The following is a 13,155-nucleotide window of genomic DNA, read 5'->3' as shown; positions in this document are numbered from 1 at the left end:
TAGCCATGCCAGAGACTGTCAGTATCGCCAGACTGTCCATGAGCTTCTTTTGTTCCAGGCTAGCACTCTACCATTTGAGCCACAGAGCCACTTCTGGCTTTTTCTTGTGTATGTGGTACTGAGGAATTGAACCCAGGACTTCATGCACGCTAGGCAAGCTCTCTACCATTAAGCCACCTTCCCAGTCCTGAGATGGCTTATTAGTCAAAATTTACAAGTGAGAAACTAATCTTCACAATGCCAATAATAAGTTATGATTTGAGCCTTGGGCCAAAAGTTGAATCTTGGTCGACAGGACTACAATTCTAGCGCTCCTCTACCCCCAAGGCTACCTGTCTTTCAAGGGGTTTTGTTTCCAAGTAGTAAAACTGAAATAGTAGTCCCTTCCAATTCTAAAACTGTCTGGCACTTTTAATACAGTCTAAAATCAGTGACTGGAGTATGTTTGACATCTAACATGTGCACCAGACCGCAAGTATCTGTGATAACTAAATTTTATGTGGAATGTAGGAGCCCAGGAAAGGAACTGCAAGTAAGGGGTATATATTGAACAGGTGTCCACAGAATTTCAGATTTCAGTTTTTAAATCTAGGGCCCTATACTCAGTTATCATGAAAGACTTGGGAAGAAACAGCTATTGGGCTTGTCTTTTTCCACCAGCTATTTGTAATTACTTAGAATAACATTTTAGAAAAATCTGCCAGGATAGGATGGTGTTTTAGTTCAGTTAATATAGGAATTCTGTAGAAATATCCACAAAATGTAGTTTATCTGATTGGTACCTCCTGTTCAAAGTTTCATTCATTATACATATACTTAGTAGATTTTACTCAAGGTTGTGGAATAGGGGAAAAGAAATGGTTAACTTTTTTTCCAAGGAAGAGATGCTGAAATACTTCATAGATGTAGGGGTTCACAGGGTCTGAAAAGTGACTCTGAGTTGTCCATGTAGAGACAACCAGCTCCACCTGCTCATAAACCAGACCGCTCTATTCCCCAACAGTATTAATTCTCTTTGGTCTTCTGGAACTTCAGCTCTACAAAGTTAGCATTATTGTGTGAGACCAAAAAGGACTTCTTATGATTAAAAGTTTGCTTCTAGCCGGGTACCTGTGGCTCATGCCTATAACCCTAACTACTCAGGCTGAGATCTGAGGATTGCAGTTTGAAGCCTGCCCAGGCAGAAAAGTCCATGAAACTCTTCTCTCCAATAAACTTCTCAGAAAAAGCCGGAAGTGGCACTGTGGCTCAAGTGGTAGAGCAGTAGCCTTGCACAGAGAGAGGCTCAGAAATGGTACCCAGGCCACAAGTTCAAGGCCCAGTAAAAAAAAGTTTGCTTTTGAGGAACCCTCTTCTGTAATGATTAATGCTTGTAAAGCTAGATTAACCAAGATTTGTACAAAGTATGGTCTTGGCACCTCCCAGGCAAGGGGAAATTTCAATATCATCTCTACCTCATATTCAGCTATTACTGCAGGACAGAGAAAAACAACAAAACCTCTCATGATAGGGATATCTAATAATATTTAGTTCAAAGGAGGACAGAAAGCAAACCTAAGTGACGAAGTGCTTTAGTGGGTAAGTCAGTCCCAATTTTAGAACAAATGACCTCTAAATGAACTACAGATGAGGAACTTACCTGAATGATTTCAATGGGACCAAGTCTGAGAACTGAAAACCAACCAATGGCCTGGGAACACATACAATTCTTTTGGAATAACCAGCTCACCCGAACCACTGCTCAGCTAATGCCGGCTGTCTACCCTCAACCAGAGGGAATGCACAAAAGGTTATCCTCTTACTTTTAACAGCCTGATTGCCAAGGTAGGAGTACTTAGAGTTTTCTTTTTCTATTGGGTTTGAAAAGACTCCCTTTATTCCCCAAAGTTTCAGCTCAAGAGTTCTGAAGTGCTTTTGCTGCCTCTTGTCTGTTCTATAAAGCCAGTGAATGTGGCTTCTAGATCCTTCAGTAGCACTGTTTACTAACTCACTCAGTTAGTAAATCTCGGGCTGTGACATGGTGTCCAACTGGGTTTGCTTGCAGGATCACAAGGTTTGTGCTTTAGAAGGATTCATTAACGTTTACCAGGCAAGAGAGCAAATAGTAAGTGCTAACCATGTACTTTTTCCTAAATTCTAGGAGTTAGGAAATAAAAAAGAAGCAGAGGCTTGGAAAAGTAAGCAAAGCTTCAAGAGGTAGAAACAGGAGGGGTGCCATTCCCACAGCAGAGTCTTCTAGGATCCTTGTGAAAAATGCCAGTTCCTGAGCTCCAGTCTCTAGTAACTGAAATAAACAGCACAGGTAGACACTGAGCAAGTGCTGTGGTGACTCTGAGGTCCACTGAAGTTTGAAATCCACCAAGGCCAAAAAGTTGGTGGATGCCCAGACAAATCTGGGCAGCAGGGGGTTTGTAGGTAAAGCTGTTATTTCACATGGAATCATGAATATTTTTTTTATGTGAAGAGATTCACTTCCCCTACATCTTTAATGTAGCTGCTGAATGTTTTATTATATGAGTGCATTACCACTTAGTCAACTCGTTCTCTATTTCCAGGTGTGTATGCAAATTGTGGCAATTATATACAGAAATTATAACATTAAAATTATTTTATTATGTGAAAAAATCAGAATGCAAAATTGTGTAATACCCAACCATGCAAAACAGATTACTCATTAAAAATCGGTAACATCATAGCACATAAAGACTTAAGTAGTAGATGAGCCCTTAAAAGTGTTGCAAACAGCAAGTGATTGAGTGAGAAATATGAAGTTTTTCTTTTAATTTTTCCATCTTTCCAGGTTTTTTTTTAATTAAAAAAAGAATTGCTGGGCACTGGTGTCTCATGCCTGTGATCGTAGCTATTTAGCAGGCTGAGATCTGAGGATCTTGATTTGAAACCAGCACAGGCAGAAGAGACTTATCTCCAGTTAGCTACTAAAAAGTTAGATAGAAGTAGAGGTGTGGCTCAAGTAGGAGATGCCAGCCTTGAATGAAAAAACTAAGCAAGAATGTGAGGCCCTGACTTCCAGCCGCAGTAATAACATGACATATATGTGCACACAGTATGCTCATGCACACATACACACACACAGAAAAACTAGAACACCAATTGTTACCACTTAACAAGTCCAGATATTTTATGCCAGGGCCATGTTAATTAAGCACTTCATGCTATTTGATCTGTATAGTTAGTATCCACAATTGTCACCAAGGAGGCTCCCAAAACCTAGGACTTATTTTTATTTTATTTTTTGCTGGTTGTGGGGCCTGAACTCTGGGCCTGGGTGCTGTCCCCCAGCTCTTCAGCTCAAGGCTAGTGCTCTCTCTACCACTTGAGCCACAGCACTACTTCCAGCTTTTTCTGCTTATGTGGTGCTGAGGAATCGAACCCAGGTCCTCATGCATGCAAGGCAAGCACTCTACCACTGAGTTGCCTTCTCAGCCCCACCTGGGCATTTTTTATGGTACCAGGTTGCCTCTATCTCATTAAAAGTACCAGTACTGAAACACAGCCATATCCAAATGATAGTTATAAGTCTGCTGGAACTCGGGGCGCCTGACTTGAAGAATCAGGAACTGTTAGCAAGACTCTGGCCTGAACACAGGTAGGAGACCCAGCTGAAAGCGGCTGTCAGCACTGTGGCCTTCACTGCAGCCTTGGCAGGGTAAATGCAGCGCCAGAGGTGACCAAACCTGTTTATAAGTTCTGCATGAACTTAAGAAAACAAAAATCAGATACATGTTAATTGTGTAAACAGCAGCCCTGTACAAAACTTTACCTTTAAATCATTTAGGCACTCAAAAAATATTTGTAGAGAACCTGGCATGTGGTCAGATAAAACAGATGCAAGTCACTAACTGATTCTGTTGTCCTAAACAAAAAAAAATACACCAATTTTCAATTTCTGACATCACTTTCACAATTAAAAAAATAAAGACCGACTTAAGCATAATGCTTGGTAAACGTAGCATCTGCTGGGGGGTCACCTGGCTGGGAACTGGAACGCATGCTGCATGTGATTTCTTTGCCATGGTGCCCACAGAATCAGCATGGAACCCTTGCCCTTGAACAGCACCTCAGGCCTCTCACGATCTGCCACCTTTCTGCCTTGGGTCTCCCATCACAGTCCCACAGAACAGGCTTAAGCTCCTTTTATTCTGTATAATTCCCACAGGAGCCACCCACCATGTGATACCTTTCACATAGCCTCTCTCTTCTGCATGGAAAGTTCCTGGCCTGGCAGATAAAGTGGCCAACTTCCGCCTGTCTTTTCAAGTCTCACATAAAACTGCCTTCCTGCCCTCTACCTTTCTCTCTCCATTGCTGACCTCAGCTTAGATGCTCCACTTTGAACTCTCCTAGTATGGCTGTCACCCATCATCTAACACTTAACTGGGAGGAGCCACAGGGCTCCTGTAGACAAGGGACTGTGTATCTCTGGGCTTGCAGAATTTAAGCGTTGTCCTAGAGCATACACAGTAGATGATTGATGAATGTTTGCTGAATAAGTGAACAAGTGGCTAAAGTTAACAAGCCAGAGGAGCTGATATGACTGGTTCAGACATTAGATGGTCATCAGGTGGTTTCCATTGTTGATGGAAATATGTGATGCATCTATAAGGTGCCTTTTTGGGTGGGCCCTGGAAAGGACTCAGTTTTCATTTCCAGTGTAGATGGGTCTTCTTGGAATATTTTTGTAGAAGAAAGTGCTGAGATCCCAACCAAATACCTAGTTTCAAGTTAGACTCTTGCACCATTATGGGCAGGTAGAATTTCATTTGCTGACACATTGTCACCATGGCACTAATGTTTTCAGTTCATGCCTAAGAATTTTGTGCTGAGCAGGTGTGGCGGGGGCATTCGGGGCTTTCTTTCTTCCTTCCTTTTTTCTTTCTTCTTTCTTTCTTTTTTTTTTTGTCAGTCGTGTGGCTTGAACTCTGGGCCTGGGCACTATCCTTCAGCTCTTCAGCTCAAGACCAGTGCTCTACTGCTTGAGCCACAGCGACACTTTCGGTTTTCTAGTGGTTTATTGGAGATAAGAATCTCACGGACGGCTGGGAAGGTGGCTCAGTGGTAGAGCGCTTGCCTTACATGCCTGAGGCCCTGGGTTCAATTCCTCAGTACCACATAAGCAAAACGGAAAAAAAAGCCGGAAGTGACGCTGTGACTCAAGTGGTAGAGTGCCAGCCTTGAGCTGAAGAGCTGAGGGACAGCGCCCAGGCCCAGAGTTCAGACCCCACGACTAGACCCCCCCCCCAAAAAAAAAAGAATCTCACGGACTTTCCTGCCTGGGTTGGCTTTGAACTGTGATCTTCAGATCTCAGCTTCCTGTGTAGCCTGTAATAGTGTGAGCCACCGGTGCCGGGCTCATTTGGGGTTTTCAAATCCCAAATCTGGGACATTCTCATTTTATCTATCATCTATCTATCTATCTATCTTATCTATCTATCTGTCTGTCTGTCTGTCTGTCTATCTATCTAGTTCTGGGGCTTGAATTCTGGGCCTGGGCACTGTCCCTGAGCTCTTCAGCTCAAGGTGAGTGCTCTACCACTTGAGCCACCACAGCATCACTTCCATTTTTCTGGTGGTTAATTGGAGATAAGTGTCTCATGGACTTTCTTGCCCAGGCTGGCTTTGAACTGTGATTCTCAGATCACAGCCTCCTGAGTAACTAGGATTACAAGCATGAGTCACTGGTGTCTAGATCATTGTGTTTTTAAACGAATAGAGTGGTTTTTGTTTTTTTTTTGGGTCCGGTCGTGAGGCCTGAACTCTGGGCCTGGGCGCTTTCCTTAAGCTCAAGGCTAGCACACTACCACTTGAGCCATAGCACCACTTCCGGCTTTTTTTTTTTTTCCTGCTTATGTGGTGCTGAGGAATCGAACCCAGGGCCTCATGCATGCAAGGCAAGTGCTCTTACCACTGAGCCACCTTCTCAGCCCCAATAGGGTGGTTTTTTTACTCAAGGAACAGGTACCTTTTTTTGAAGGGATGGTGTAGTCCTGGGGCTTGAACTCAGGGACTAGGTGCTATCCCTAAGCTTCTTTTTGCTCAAGGCCAGTTCTCTACAATTTGAACCAGAGCTCTACTTCAAGCCTTTTTTTTTTTTTTTTGGGTATTTTATTTATCTCATGGACTTTCCTGTCCAGACTGATTTTAAACCATGATCCTCAGAGCTCAGCCGTCTGAGTAGCTAGGAGAATAGGTGTAAGCCACCAGCACCCAGCTACTGACTTTTGTTTTGTTTTGTTTTTAAGTTCATGCCAGAATTTACAAACAGGTTTGGTCACCTCTGGCAGCTGCACTTACCCTACTGAGGCCGCAGCTGCAGGCCATAGTGCTGACCGCTTTCAGCTGGGTCTCATACCTGTGGTCAGGTCAGAGTCTTTGCTGACAGTTCCTGATTCCAAGTCAGGTGGGCTGGGTTCCAGCACGTTAGCTATTACTGTTTTGGCTGTGGTTTCAGTGCATGCTTATGTGGCCTCCTCTGACTGCCTTGTTTAAGATTGGCCCTTGACTAGCACATGGAGTGCAGGTCTTTTTGCTGTCCTTTGTGCATGCCCGTGTGTGTGTGAATTGAAAAAAAAAAAGGAGGGCTGGAAAGGTGGCTCAGTGGTAGAGCGCTTGCCTTGCATGCTTGAGGCCCTGGGTTCGATTCCTCAGCACCCCATAAGCAAAAAATAAAAAGCCGGAAGTGGTGCTGTGGCTCAAGTGGTAGAGCGCTAGCCTTGAGCTGAAGAGCTGAGGGACAGTGTCCAGGCTCAGAGTTCAGGCCCCACGACCAGACCCCCCCCCCAAAAAAAAAGAGAAAAGAAAAAAAAAAGGAGAGGAAAATATCTGAAGGTATATCAGGTTGGAATAAATGTTTTTTTCTGTTTTGATTTCAAGATGGTCAAGACTCCCAGAGAAAACAGAGGAGCTTGTCTTGTTATCAGTAATTGTCAAACCAAAACAGGAAGATGGAGGGCAATTCCTCCACCCTCCCTCTCTTCTCTGCTGCTCAATTTGTTCCCAGGTGAGAGACTGATGAATGCATCTATCTGTTTCCTTCCTTTTAGCATCCCAAACTAGAAACTATAAAAGTATAAGAACTTTTCTAAAACAGAGTTTTAAAAACTGAACATAGTTTTCATGTGTTGACCGTACTTTTTCTATGTTACTTTCCAGTTTTTTTTTTTTTACACATAAAGATATAAAACTTGTTTAAGTCCCCAAAGTTGAAAACCACTAGAGGCCTCAGACTATAAAAAGCTGAGAACTTCCCTTTCAGTCCCCTGGGAGAGAGGTCAACATGATCGAATCATCTGGAAGGAAGGTTTAGCAACACAAATATGAAATCAAGCATTATCAAAGTACCAACAATTACTCAATGGAATTTCCTAAATCTTATTTTAAAATTCTTTAGTGTGAGGGACCAAACCCAGGGTGTCACAGATGGTAAGCATGAACTTTCTAACTGAGCTACTTCCTGGCACTTAAGACATTGTTGTAACACATAGAATCTTTCCAACTATGGGGCTGGGAAAGTAGCTCAGTGCCTTGCATGCATGAGGCCCTGGGTATGATTCCTCAGCACCACATAAGCAAAAAGAAAAAAGCTGGAAGTGGCGCTGTGGCTCGAGTGGTAGAGCGCCAGCCTTGAGCTGAAGAGCTGAGGGATAGCACCCAGGCCCAGAGTTCAGGCCCTACAACCGGATCCAAAAAAAAAAAAGAATCTTTCCAACTAGCACTGTGATACATTTACTGTCCACTTGGGGTTTCTTTTGGGTGGTCACAGAGGCCTTTTGGTTCAGTGGTAAGATTATGGTTCTTCCTGTCCCATTCGGGTTCTTATTTCCTAACTTTTCCTACAGCCACGAAAGTGTAGCTGTAGTTGATAAGGTTCATGCTCAACCACTTCAGAAAAAGAGAGCTTATAGGTGGTCTGGTTATTCTTATTGCTACTTATTGTTACCCTAAGAACTCATCTTTTTGTAGCAAGAAACACAGGCAATTAGTTTGCTGTTTTCCCCAGAAGCTATTTTGAGAAAGAAAGACTTTACTTTCAGGCATCCTACTTCCCAAGTTTGTACCCTCAGGTGAAGCAGGCCAGAGTCCAGAATGAAGGATGCTCAGCTCCCAAGAGGAGAAAGTGTGAAGTTGACAAAATGAAGCTTCTTTCAGGACCTCAGGACCAGTTTGACCTAAATCTTGTCTCTCTGGTGACTTAAAGAAGATGGATTTCTCAGTATGATCACCATTTGACATTTAAACTGCACAAATGGATCAACAGTTCAATCAGGACATCAAAACTAGTATTTCAGGGCTGGGGATGTGGTTCAGATGTAGTGTAAATCTTATCCCTAGCATGGCAAAAAGAACAACAAAATAGTTTCTCAGTGACACAGCATCTGCCACCCTGAACAGCATTTGAGATTGCTTAAATGCACTGCAGTTTCTGTAGTAGTGCCTTATAGAACAATGTGGTACACAGGTTCTAGAACCAGATTGCAAGGGTTTAAAACCAGCTCTGTCACTTCCAAACCCTGTAGTATTGGGTAGGTTGCTTAATCTCTCTGATTGAATCAGTTTTCTCATCTATGCAAAGAGATTAAGAGTATATATACCTCAGGGCAGGGGCTGGTGAGAATTATGCTATCTCATTTAATCCTCAGAATCTTTCAAAACAGAGCGTAGGATGTAGAGGTATAGCTCAGTGATAGAGGGCTTGGCTAGCATGCTTCAGGCTGTGGGCAACATGTTTAGCACCGTGGGGGAAAAAGCTATCAGAAACACAGTGAGCACATGTTTGCTGGGTGCCTCAAATGCACTCCTGGGCTGCCGATAACAAGCCATAGGTCCTGGCAGAAGCTGCAGCATCACAGTAATCAAAGGAAGCTATCAAGTATAAATGGTATGCATAACACATGGATAGAAGCCTAATACCAACAGTGGGCAGAAATGTACGTTCTAGAAGATCTTCATCTCAGTTTGGATAGACCAACACTCACCTAAGTGTTAAAAGAGAGAGGACACTGGACTGTGTGAATTCAGAATGTGGAAGGGCTCTTTAGAGAGAACATGTCCTTCAAGATATCATAGCATGAAAATGGCTACAGAAATGACCACCACCAGGCAACAGGTGAATTTATACTTCAGAGCCAGGGGCACCATGCCAGGGGAGAATGAGTGCCCAGGCTGGAAGCAGCATGCTCACACTGCCCTGAGGGCAGGGCAGGAAGCCAGGTCACTTCTGCTGCGTTGGATCATTAACGACACACACATTTTTCACAATGTTTTCTCACATGACCTGTTTCCAGAGTGACTGAGGCCATCATACAGATTTGAACTCTTTCGATGTGAATGAGGTTGGAAAGCACGTTGAGAATTTCCAGTTTGGCTGCTGTGAAGAAAAATCCAACTCACTATTTGAAGAGGGCAAGGTAAGAGCTTGTAAAGAAGGACCTTACTTGTTAGAACTCGAATCAATGGCATAAAATTAGTTCAATATGACTTGGTCAGTATCAACAAAAAGTACAGACTATCCCAGATTTTGAGACTAAAGAGACATACATTGCAAAAAAAAAATGGATGAGCCTTAATTTGATTCTGGAAGAAAAATGTTGTATGCCAGAGAAGATATATTTTCTTGCAGTGCTTAGGATGAAGTACAGGGCCTTGGACATGCTAGACAAGCACTCTACCACTGAGCTATATAGCTCCACCTAGAAAAAGTTATAGAAGGCATTCTTCGAGCTATTCAAAAACCTTAGAAATATAGCATGTTTTTAGATATTATCAAATTATTTCTCTGGTGTATTATGACGAGGTCAGAAGAAGTTATATGTAGGAGATTTATGTTGAAGTATTTGGGGATGATGTAGCATGTTATTTACTACTTCTAATGGTTTAGTAAATACAACAGGGAGCACTCATGAGAGAGAAAGCAAATGTGGCAAAATATTACCAGCTGGTGTATCTACATGAAGAGCAAAGGGGTATTTATTTTAAATTTTTTTCCTTTTCTTCTATAGCACTGAAAAAGTTCAAAATAAGCTGAAAGGATCGAGAGGATAAAAAGACAAGCCACAGGGCTGGGAAGGTGGCTCAGTGGTAGAGCGCTTGCCCTGCATGCCTGAGGCCCTGGGTTCAATTCCTCAGCACCACATAAGCAAAAAGAAAAAAGCCGGAAGTGGAGCTGTGTCTCAAGTGGTAAAGTGCTAGCCTTGAGCTGAAGAGCTGAGGGACAGCGCCCAGGCCCAGAGTTCAGGCCCCACGACCGGACCCCAAAAAAAAAAAGACAAGCCACAGACTAGGAGAAAATATGTACCCAAACCATACTGATAAAGGACTAGTATCCAAAATATAGAAAGCACTTCTAAAGCTCAACAGTAAGAAAATAACCCACTCAATTAAAAAGTAGGCCAATTAAAAGTAGGCCAAAGACTTGAACAGACACACCATCAAAGAAGACAGGCAAGTGACAAGTAAGCCTGTGGAAAGGTATTTTATGTCAGCAGGAAAATGTAAGTTAGAATGAGATGTCACTTTTAAGATTTGAATATGACATGTCTCCCCACAGGCTCCTGTGTTGGACACTTGATCCCCAACTGGTAGCACTATTTTGCAGGTTTTGGAAACTTTTGGAGGTGAGGTCTTGCTGGAGGAAGTTGGCCAGTGGAGGCATGTCCTAGGGGAGTGTATCCTGCATGGCCTCTTCCCCTTTCTGCTTCCTGACTACCATGATATGAGCAACTTTGCACTGTCATATGATATAGTTGCCACAATGTTCTGTATGACTATAGACCAACAGCAATGGAGCAAGAGGACCATGGACTGAAACCAACCTCTTACGTTGTTTCTCTCAGTGAAGGAGAAAAACAGTGAGGAAAATGACTAGTAAAACCCACATCTATTGGAATAGTTACAGTCTGTGACTCCAATGCCATTGAAAGTTGGTGGTCATTATATCATTGGTCTTCTAATGGTCTTACCATTATTACTGAAAATAATGCGGTCACTTGGGAAAACAATGGAAGTTTCTTATGAAACAAAACCTTTTTTTTTTTTACTATAAGATCCAGGAATCATTCCTTGTTATACACCCCCCTCCCCGAAGTGAGCTGAAAATTATGCCTACACAAAAACCTGTGCATGAATATTTGTAGCATTGTTATTTATAATCATCAAAACTTGGGAGCAACCAAGACTTCCTATAGTAAGTAGATGAGTGGATAAATAAACTGTGGTACTTTGGACAATGGAATATCAGCGTTAAAAAGGAATGAGCTATTGAATCATGAAAATACAGGGGGGAAAATTAACATGTGTTACTAAGTGAAAGAAGCCAATCTGAAAAGATTATATACTGTATGATCCCAAGTATAAGACATTCTGGAAAAGGCAAAACCATAGAAATAGTGAAAAATATCAGAGATTGCAATAGGTTAGGAAGGACAGAGGGATGAAAAGGTGGTACACAGAGGATCATGTTTGTTTGTTTGTTTTTGTCAGTTGTGGGGCTTGAACTCTGGGCCTGGGGGCGGCCCCTGAGCTCTTCAGTTCAAGGCAAGCACTCTACCACTTGAGCCACAACAGGACTTCCCACAGAGGATCATTAGGGGAGTGAAACTAACTCTGTATGACACAGTGATGAGCTGAAGGCTGGAACAGAGCAGGAATAATAGCAGGAGAGGCATAGAAAGGTGTGGCCTGCAGGAGGAAGCAGGGGCTGCTGGAAAGGAAAGTATAAGAAAGGTAATAAATAGCCTTAAGGTCACCCAGCCTGTGAACTCAACTGAAGAGCTCAGCTTCAAAAGGAGTTAATGCAAAACTATGTCCTTGTCATTTTCAAGAATCCTGTCCATTTCTTCTCTAACAGAATCCTAGCACATTTTCATCAAACTTAAAAATCACTTAAACTTCTTTCTAAGAAGTGGGTATATATGAGATTAATTTGAATTTCTTACTATTTGTATTTTTATGCTAGCCAAGAAGAAATTGAGCCCACTTTGACTCTATACTATATTTATAGAGCGCTTAAACCATAAGTTAGGGCAAAGTAGCTTCAATAAAACAGCAGCATTAAATTTGCCATGCCTATTGTTTAAAAAGTCAACACAAATATATTTATTTAAAACTCAAAACAAACAAGAAAATAAAACAGCCACCAGCAGGTGGCTCACACTTCAAATCCTAGCTACTTGGGAGGCTGAGATCTGAGGATCACAGTTCCAGTCTGAGAGACTCCAGGCCACAAGTTCAAACCCCAGTACAGCACAAAAAACGTAAAACAGCAAACAGTCCTTCAAGCATTCATTCCACCATTTTAATGCTCTACCTTTGGAAAATTATCAACAAATGATTTTAAGTTTTGCAAGCAATTGAAACATGCTCTTTGAAGATCCATCAAAAATGACCACTCATCCAGAGGGATTATAGGCTGAGCTGCTATAGTAGGAATGCTTTGGGGTTTTATTCAGTGTTTCACTGAGATTCAAATGATTAGGATGATAAAGCACATATTTAAGTGATGTAGTAGTTATAAAAAAGATTTCAGGCTTTTGTTTTAACATGACATTTTACATAATTTCCAAAGCAGGCAGTACCATCGCCTTCATTTTCCAGATGAAAAGACAGACTTGGGCAGCCATGGCTTTGGCTGGGTCTTTGACTAGTTATTAAAAAGTTAATTGTTTTCCTCCCATGTACAATATAACTTCCTCTGCCACCACCTTAGATGTAATTGATCTTTACCTTCCCTGGGAGAAAGAACTTGAAGTACTTAAATGCCCCAAACAAAGCAAGAGCTTCAGCTCCCATATCCCTCCCTCTGTCTACAAAGAAGCAATGATCGACAGGTCATGTTACCAATAGTGACATTGGACTCATCATTGAGAAGATGTTCTCTAGAATGCCATATATGTTTATTTTCTTCTGTGTCTGTAAGCACTCTCAGATACTGTCTCTAACTGAAAGCCAGTGTTATCTGTAAAGTAGGTGTGGGCACACCTAGACAAATAAGTCACAATTTATTTTGGAAACTGAGAAATTTCTCAACTGTTTCTTAGGCTGTTCATTTACACTTGATCCTAAATATTCCCTGTGCTGAGGATTGTAGTTATGTGAGTGTATGTGCGCGCATGTGCACTGGAGCTTGAACTCAGGGCCTGG

At 42.2% G+C, this 13,155-nt stretch overlaps 1 protein-coding gene across 1 annotated transcript in view; it reads right to left on the bottom strand.

The window, feature by feature from the left end:
* The window catches only part of Cpm (carboxypeptidase M), a 60,273-nt gene that overhangs the window by 26,260 nt on the left and 20,858 nt on the right, over window positions 1-13,155 (bottom strand). The gene's annotated exons all lie outside the window — the stretch shown is intronic.

Source organism: Dipodomys spectabilis, unplaced genomic scaffold (genome assembly GCF_019054845.1).
Source record: "Dipodomys spectabilis isolate Male_0828 unplaced genomic scaffold, ASM1905484v1 ptg000234l, whole genome shotgun sequence".
Classification (NCBI taxonomy): Eukaryota; Metazoa; Chordata; class Mammalia; order Rodentia; family Heteromyidae; genus Dipodomys; species Dipodomys spectabilis.
The sequence above is the reverse complement of the archived record's forward strand: the minus strand, read 5'-3'. Positions and strand labels throughout refer to the sequence as shown.